An 8186-nucleotide genomic window follows, 5' to 3' on the forward strand; every position below is an offset into this window, starting at 1 on the left:
ATGTCTCAGACCTGGAGCGCCTCCTCAGGGGGTCCTCCCTGACTACTTTCTCTAGAATCATGGACTTGCCACATGACTTCTGCTTTTCTTCTTACCAAGACCATTTCAGAAACTGATGTACCTGGACGTCAGCCCCATCAACTTACAGCAAGACAAGCACTTTGACTCCTTCATTGCTTTACTGCCCGCCTGGCCCAGGGCTGGGCTCAATAAATGGGTATGAAATCAATACCGAAAATAATAAGATACCTGACAATATGAATATACTTAATGTCATGGAAATATACACTTAAAAAGGGTTAGTGCTGGATTTTATGTTGTATACATTTTACCACGATTAAAAAAAATTAGAACCAATTTGATTCCTTCTTGGCAGTCTGCTCTAGAAAGGCTCAGAAAGTTAGTGCCAGAAGGAGAAGTGGAGCCACAGAGAGTGGCCTGATCCACAGATTGGCAGAGTTGGACACAAGGGACTTTAGCATCTGTTGCTAAGGAGATGCTGAAATAACAGATCTCTACAGCTGTGTTGTATGCTAAACAATAAAATATTTTCCAACTGAAAAAGACAGACACCAGAAATTATGTGTTAATATACGTACCCATATTCCATGCCATCACACAAACTTACCTTTCAGACCATTTCAGTCTCACCGAAGAATTTATAGTTAGCTTGCACAGAAATAACTAAGACGAAATACATAAAAATAAGCTTCACATTCGGGCAGCAGCATACACGTGCTTTACACATTACAGCATCATCTTATTCATCTTCGTAGAGGTAGACAATGAGAACAAAAACGTCCTGCAGACTGAAGAAGCAATAAGAAGGGCCATGCAGCCTGCAGCTGAGACCAGTGGCTGGGAGGGACCATTTCATCCTCACGCCATCTGCTCCTGATTCCCTCAGTGTAGCTCGGCCTGAAGTTCCTATAGGTATCTTTGAATTGGAGGAGAAGGGGAGAAATCAAAAGCTTTAAACTTATTCTTAATTTGTTTTTCACGTACTTAAAAAATTTCAGGAGTTGTATACATTGCAATTTTAGAGAGAGTTCTGCACAGTCCCAGTGGGTATAAGATTAAAAGCAGCAGTTGGTCCCAGTACTAAGTAGCAAAAAGGAGATTTCTGAAGCAAATTTTTCATGTTCACAGCAGTTTTCCCATTTAGAAACCCTGAACACAGGCTTAAAACAGCAAAGTGAAAATAAGCAAAGTTACAGGTGATAGAGAAACCTAGAAAATTCACGAGTTTCATAAGAAGCACAATTGTGAATGCTTCCCCTCCAGCCACATCTCTGTGCCATTAGGGGCAGGGAACTCATAGATTTGAAGCTTACCATCACATAAGATTCTTTCCAAATTAGGTTAAAATTGAGACATCTATTTAGATGTCTGGTAGAAACATTTTAGGAATAAAACACTATGGTAGTCCTGTTGGAGCTGGGAACATGGCTGTGTCTGGCACGAAGGATGCCTGAAAACTGTTGGTATTTGCATAAACTGTTGAAAGTCTCTCTAAAAAAAAATAAGGTAGACTTCGATGTGAATATGAAATCATAGCTCAATGTGTATTTATGATGCCAAAAGAAGTGTCTTTCCTTTAATTTGGTTATTGAAATGTGTTTAGATTTTTGTGATGGCATTATCTTTCCTTCCTTTTTTTATACTTCTAAAATTTGTAGTTCTATGGCAGAGCTCTGATCATTTCAGCATGTTCTTTGTCTTCCCACTATTTGTGGGAGGCACAGCTGGGTGTTTTTTCCCCCCAGATCTTGAAATACTAGTTGAAATGCCAGGACTTTTGTATGCAAATGTAAACCAATAATGCTGAGTGTTTTCCTTCAGATTCTAGTGAGGGCGTGTTATGGTTCTCTCCGTGCTGCGTGTCAGAAAGACCTTGCTAATGAAGGAGCTTTTCATTTAGGAAAACGAAATTGCTGCCAGAGGAGAGAGAAGGGTTAAGATCAAAGGGCAGATGCCCGCATTTACAGCATATTTTCCTGGGCTGAAGCCGCCTCACATGGTCTGTGACATTTGGCCACAATGGAGAGAATTTGGAGAGCGAGTGAGGTCAGGTGGGCGTCTTGGGAGAAAAACACAGAGAAATACTATAAAATATGTGCAGTTAAGCGGAAAAATCAGCATCTGCCAGCTTTTTGTTTTCTTTCTTGTTTTTTGGATTCACAGGAAATCGTGTGCATGCACGTGTGTGTGTGCGCGTGCGTGTGTGTGTGTGTGTGTGTGTGTGTGTGTGACTTCAGCTCTGGAAATGAGAGAAGAGGCAGAAAACAAGGAAGATGTCTCAGGAGAGGAGGTGAGGGAACAGACGGGTTTTAACCAGCGCCTCCGTGGAATGGTGCAAATGCAAACAGCAGAAGCTGTACCCCCAAGGTGAGAAGTGTTCTGGTTTTGGTTTTTTCCCCTTTGAGTTTACCTACTACAAAAAAGGGCCAGTCTTGACTGGATAGATGCCACCATAGGGTAGACACACAGACTGGTCACCCTCTCATTCCACTTGGCTTCCTGCACACAGGTCCCAGGACACAACCCTCAGAAGTCAGCAGGGCTCCGAAATCAGGTGTGTGTCAGAAGCTGCATGGCCAGCTCTGTCAGAAACCCTCCACTCTGGGATGATGTGCGTGCAGATTATGTAAGTGTATAACTGGGGCTCATGGCATCTCGTCCTTGTCTTTTGGTCTTCGTTTTCTTAATAACATCATGATATTCAAGGTTACTACGGTGTTTAACATGAACACCGTGGCTTCTGCTTCGTTCCACCTGCAGGCTGCGTTCCCTGGAAGCCCATGCTGAGATGGAGTGAGGCCGGCAGGGTGTTAGGAATCAACCCCTCTAGAAGGAAGGAGAGGAAGCAGCACAGGGGAAAGGGCAAAGCGGACTGCAGTGGAGGCTGGGCAGCAACCCCATGGGCAGCTCTGATCACAGGGGCCCCTGCAGTTGTCTTGCGTTGGACTGAAAAGGCAAGGCCTTGTACCTCCACTGAGACCAGGCAGCCTCCACCACTGCAGCAGTCCCAGGACCACGACAGATTCTCGTTGTCAATTCCTCCACTGCCCATTCTAGGTCCCTCTCCTCCTCATCTAGCACACCCGCTGGCTTTGTGGCCAGCCTGGTAGTGTGACCCAGACCATCATGCTTGAGGGGTCAAGCTGCTGGTCTCTGTGTCCTTCTCAGGCAGGACTTGGTGCTCATCCATTTACTATCACAGCTGGGCGAGGGGGCACCAAGAGGTGCCCACGTGGGTCACTGGGGGCTAAACACATTTCTTCCTGCCCCCCGTGTCACAGCAGACCAACCTCCTCCTGATGACCAGGGTCAATTCTCCTGCCGTGATGATGACCTTCTCCCTGCCTGCTGATCTCTGGGCACAAGAAACTCGAAATGCCCAGGTGGCAGCCATAGCTTAGAGTTCAGAGGGACTGTGCTGTATCTCCGGGTAAGTATGCCTCCTTTGGAGACTGAGACCCTAACCCTGCAGAGCACAGATGTGTGGAGACAGGAAGCACAAAGTCTCCTGGTGGGGCACTGGGAGTGATGGCAAGTGGGGTCACTCCTCCTCCCACCCCACCTATCCCAAGCGGTGAATTACTGTAAAGGGACTTGTTTCCATGAGTACCTTGCTTCCTGGAGGGGAGCATGCCATCCCCACAGAGGATTGTCCCCAAGTGAGTGTCAGCAGACCCTCGCTCCAGTGCCCCATCAGGATGGCAGCTTCTGGGCGGTTCTGTGTCTGATATCGTGGGCCTGCTCTCAAAGTTCTTCTACTGTGAAGTCAGTCCCTTACCATGTGTGGGATGTGGGATGGATAGCAGTGGATCAAACCCTCACGAACCTTTGGGTAGTGGTGCTGCCTGAGGCCCGGTGGGCAGGAAAGTCAAATCTATATCTAGAGGGTGTGTTTATTCCTATAAGAAGAAACACATCTGGCCCTTCCACGTGGAAGGGACCCACTGAAGTCAACTTCTCGAGGAATAATGCCTTATCAGGGGCGGAGGTTGGACATTCGGGAGCAGCAATAGCTAGATCACTCCTCGTAAGAAGAACCCATGTTCTTGGCCTCGTGTAGCCTACATCTCTCCCACTGTGGCCACTACATTCCAAAACTGGGGTGGCCCATGTCAACTGGCTGAGTTATGTGCGTGCTTTGAGCCTAGTCCTCCAGGACCGTAGATACTCTCTGGATGGTATCACAGGTGTCTTCACACTTGTGCCTGCACCCCCATATCCACATGGCTGTCCCTCCCTCCTCCTCGTCCCCATTCATCCACTCTTTCTAGCCTTGGGCCAGTACAAGGTAGATGACCAGGTGTATGGGCTGCGCTTCTGCCCCTGGAGGATTTTCAGTTGCCATGGGGATCTTTCAAGGCCCCTCTTGGGTGAGCCTGCAGTGCAGATGCCCTCATCCATCTTTAGCTTGCACCCACATGCCAGGGTGACCAATCAGAAAATCAAGCTCACATTTTTCCCTCCTCCAGCAGCGGCACCTAAAGGATTGCCCACATGGCTGTAGGTGTGAGCCCAGGGAGGTCACTGGAGTGCAATAGCAGTGGATAGCATGGGGTGGGGGCTACCTGCTTATGCAGTTTGTGTGTGCTCCCTCTTTCCCACCCTCAACTCTCGCCGGTAGGGCATTACTGGTACCCCTATCGACCAGCCCATTCTCATGGCCTCCTAAACCTATAGCCTGAAACTTTTTCACAATGTACATTTCGACAGATGACTCTGTTTCAGAAAGATTGAAGAGAAGTCCTGGGGGTGGGGGTGGGGAGCATCAGAAGTTTTCTGGCTGGTTCTTCTCAACATCCCTGCACACTTAGTGCTCAGGCATCCCTGGGTCAAGGAGACACTGGTAGGATGGCCCCCTCCTGTCTTGGCCAGAATCCCCTTGGCCATGGATTACTTTGCTGGGGATGCCATAACAAGACCCTCAGACTGGGTGGATTAAACAACAGATATTTATTTTCTCACAATTCTAGAGGCTGGAAGTCCCAGACAAGGATGCCCAGCAGAGTTGGTTCCTTCTGAGGCTTCTCTCTTTGGCTAGCAGATAGTCGTCCTCTCCGTGTGTCCTCACAGGGTCTTCTCTCTCTGTGTGTACATCTGTGTCCTAACCTCCTCTTAAGGACACCAGTCAGAATGGATGAGAGCTCACCGTAATTACCTCATTTAGACCTAATCACCTTTCTAAAGACCCTATCTCCAAATGCAGTGACACTGAGTTGTTGGGGGTTAGGACCTCAACTTACAAATTTGGGGAGGACACAATTCAGCCCGTGACAGCCCAGAAGCCACTGCAAGCTTCCATTGATTTCTTTTCTGCCTTCTCTCCTGGGCGTTGTGGTTGGGAATGCTCTCTTCCCTGCCTCCATTTCTCACTCCCTCCTTCTCCCCTTGACCATTAGCTACTGTCCCCCACCTCCTGCCCTACACTGAGAGCCACACTCTCTTGAAGGTCATTACTTGTGGACATGTTCAGATCTGAGCATGTATTAATTGTCATTAATAAACCCACAAGTGGGTAGCAGAAGTGAGCAGGAGAGTAAGAAAACTCTGGTGCAGTTGAGGGAGAGAAAGACATATCTTTTGGTGCCCCCGTGATGGAACTGGAAATAATGGACAGACATTAGAAGGAGGCAGACCTTGGCTTGGCAGAAGGGAAGAGGATGTTCAGCACTTTAATGACCCAGCAGTGTAGTGAACGAATGCTTCGGAAGTGGGATTCTCCCTGCCACTGAAGAGCTTCAGCATGCCCTGGATTATGGCTTTACCCTCAGAGAAACCAGAAAAGGAATTTTAAAATGGGTGAGAGGCTGAAGAGGAGAACTAGCAGGCGACTCTGGGCCCTGGTGACTTGGTCTCTTACCTTCATCTTCCTCGATCTTCCCTGTCCACATCCTTGCCCCTAGCTCTTGCACACCTGGGCTCTCTCCTCACCTACACATCAGTCACCTTGCACTTGCTAGGTCTAAACTCAAACCTTGAACTCATTCACTTAAGTCAAATTGGTAGCCTCTTTAGTCAAGGAGAATCCCTTGGAATGTTCCAGTCGTCCTTGGATATGGGACCAAAGACTAGGGGGGCCAGCATGGAGCTTTCTCTTGCCAGCCTCCTGCTCTGGGGCTTGATTACCTCCTTCATGAATTTTTGAGACAATTTCCTAAATGGTTTCTCTCTCTCCAGTTTCTTATTCTATCACCAGTCATAAATATTACTGATTAATCTTAAAATTTTAATTGACAAATGAATATGGGAAAATGCTAAGAAGTCAAACCACAGCAAAGGGCATAGCTGGACCCAGGTCCCCCAGCCCTCTCCTAGAGCAGCCCTCTAACTGCTCCATCCGCAGCCTTGTGTTCATCCCCCACTTCAAACCTTCTTTCTGAGATTCTAGCTTCTGAACTGAGGCCCATGAGGCCACTCTGACCAAGCAGAGGGGGCTTTTCTGCTCTGTGGGAGTTCTGACTGCAAACAGCCCGGCCCTTCTGGATGTTGCACCCTTGTCTCTGGAACAGGCTGGGGGTCCTTGGTGCATGCGTAGAATGGTCTCTTTGCCTCCATTCTGCCTACAGCATTCTTCCACCTTTCAGGACAAGTCAAGGAAGCCGGTGTTCACAATGGCTTTCCTGGTCAATTTGTCCCACTTCTCCTTCTGCTTGGGCTACCTTTATCTCGTGTTGCTGAAATTTGTGTGAGGGGCTCTGCTGTCGCCACCCACTGCCGGCCATGATGTTATATCTTCTCTTTTACCTCTAACAATCTTGTGCACGTGTGAACTGGGCAAGAAATTCTTGGTGAACAAGCGGAAGCCCAGAACTCCCCATGGTACCCTGCCTAAACTGCTCTGCGCCCTGGTGGCAGCTTGGCGGCTCTTGCTGGGAACTGATTTGGGTGGTGTTCCAGGCAGACAAGCAGCAGGAGACTGGGACTGAAGCACCAGCCCCCATAGATCAGCAACAGGGCACTGACTTCCCTCATGTCCAGTCCTGGAGCTGCAGAGGCCATCTGGAAGTGTCTGTGAACTCTGGAAATCAGAGTGTTGCCGCAGCACCTGCGAGCCTGCGACAGCAAGAGCAGGACAGAAGGACCGTCGTACACCAGCATCACTACATCCAGGGAGCAAGAATGGAGGATGGGAGAGTGGGAAGAGATGGTCTTGCGGGGAGTCTGAAGGGCTACCTCTGCCACAGCATCAGCCAGGCAGGCGAGCAGTCGGACCTGGGGATTCTCCTTCCAATCCCCAGGCCCTGAGCACTGGCTGGAAGTAACCCCAAGCAAGCCGATTGCCCATCCCAGGGGCCAGGATTCTCCTGGCGAATGTAGGAGCAAGTCCACATCTACAGCTTAAGCCTCAGAGGTGAAGGGGGCCCAGGAGAGGCCTGAGGCTGAGGATGCCATCCCCCTGACAAACACTCTCACCTTGACCAAATCTTGGCAGACTCCCGAGCTCTCTTCTCAACCAGGCCTCCACCCGCAGAACACAGTCTTAGCAAGTATGCTGCGAAGTCAGTTTAGCGAGAATGCCCATCCTTGATATCTGATCCAGTCCTCATGCCCCCTTTTGATGTAGGATTCCCAGCCTGCATGAGCGAGCATTCTTGGACCTCTGATGTCCTATCCGAGTAACTTCCCATCCTATGACCCCTCGCTCTGCTCCGCGGCTATAAGCTCCCACTTGTCCTTGCTGGATTTGGAGTTGAGCTGATCTCTCTCCCTGTTACAATAGAGTCAGCCCTTGTTTTAATAGTCTTGAATAAACTCTTCTTTGCTGTTTCAACAAGTGTTAGAATAATTTCTTCTTTACAGCCCTCAGAAAGGGTTTCAGGGACTGAGAGGCCACAGGACAGGTGGTGCCTTTGGGCTAGGGTACCAGAAGCATTCAGCTGATGAAAAGTGGGTATTATGTCCTGGGGCTGCCCTGACAAAGTGCCACAAATGGCGTAGGGAGCCAGAGGCCGGAAGACTGAAATCAAGGTGTCAGCAGGTCGGTTCCTCCTGGAGGCTCTGAAGGAGACTGTCTCTGCCTCTCTCCCAGCTTCTGGTGGCTTCCAGCTATCCTTGGCATCCTTGACTTGTAGACACGTCACTCCAATTTGTAAAACCATACACTTTCTTTTTAAAAGTTTGAAACCACTGAAGCCTGGGTGGATTCTGTAGGACACAGCCGAAGGCAT

At 48.9% G+C, this 8186-nt stretch overlaps 1 long non-coding RNA gene across 1 annotated transcript; it reads left to right on the plus strand.

Moving 5' to 3' along the window:
- The first annotated feature begins 2118 nt into the window (after positions 1 to 2118).
- On the plus strand, positions 2119 to 7787 carry LOC139074452 (uncharacterized). The gene is made up of 4 exons (XR_011524086.1): positions 2119 to 2388; positions 2531 to 2647; positions 3303 to 3451; positions 6916 to 7787. It is a non-coding gene; the product is annotated as an uncharacterized lncRNA (long non-coding RNA).
- The last annotated feature ends 399 nt before the right edge of the window (positions 7788 to 8186 follow it).

This window comes from Equus przewalskii, chromosome 1 (assembly GCF_037783145.1).
Source record: "Equus przewalskii isolate Varuska chromosome 1, EquPr2, whole genome shotgun sequence".
In the NCBI taxonomy this organism is placed as follows: domain Eukaryota; kingdom Metazoa; phylum Chordata; class Mammalia; order Perissodactyla; family Equidae; genus Equus; species Equus przewalskii.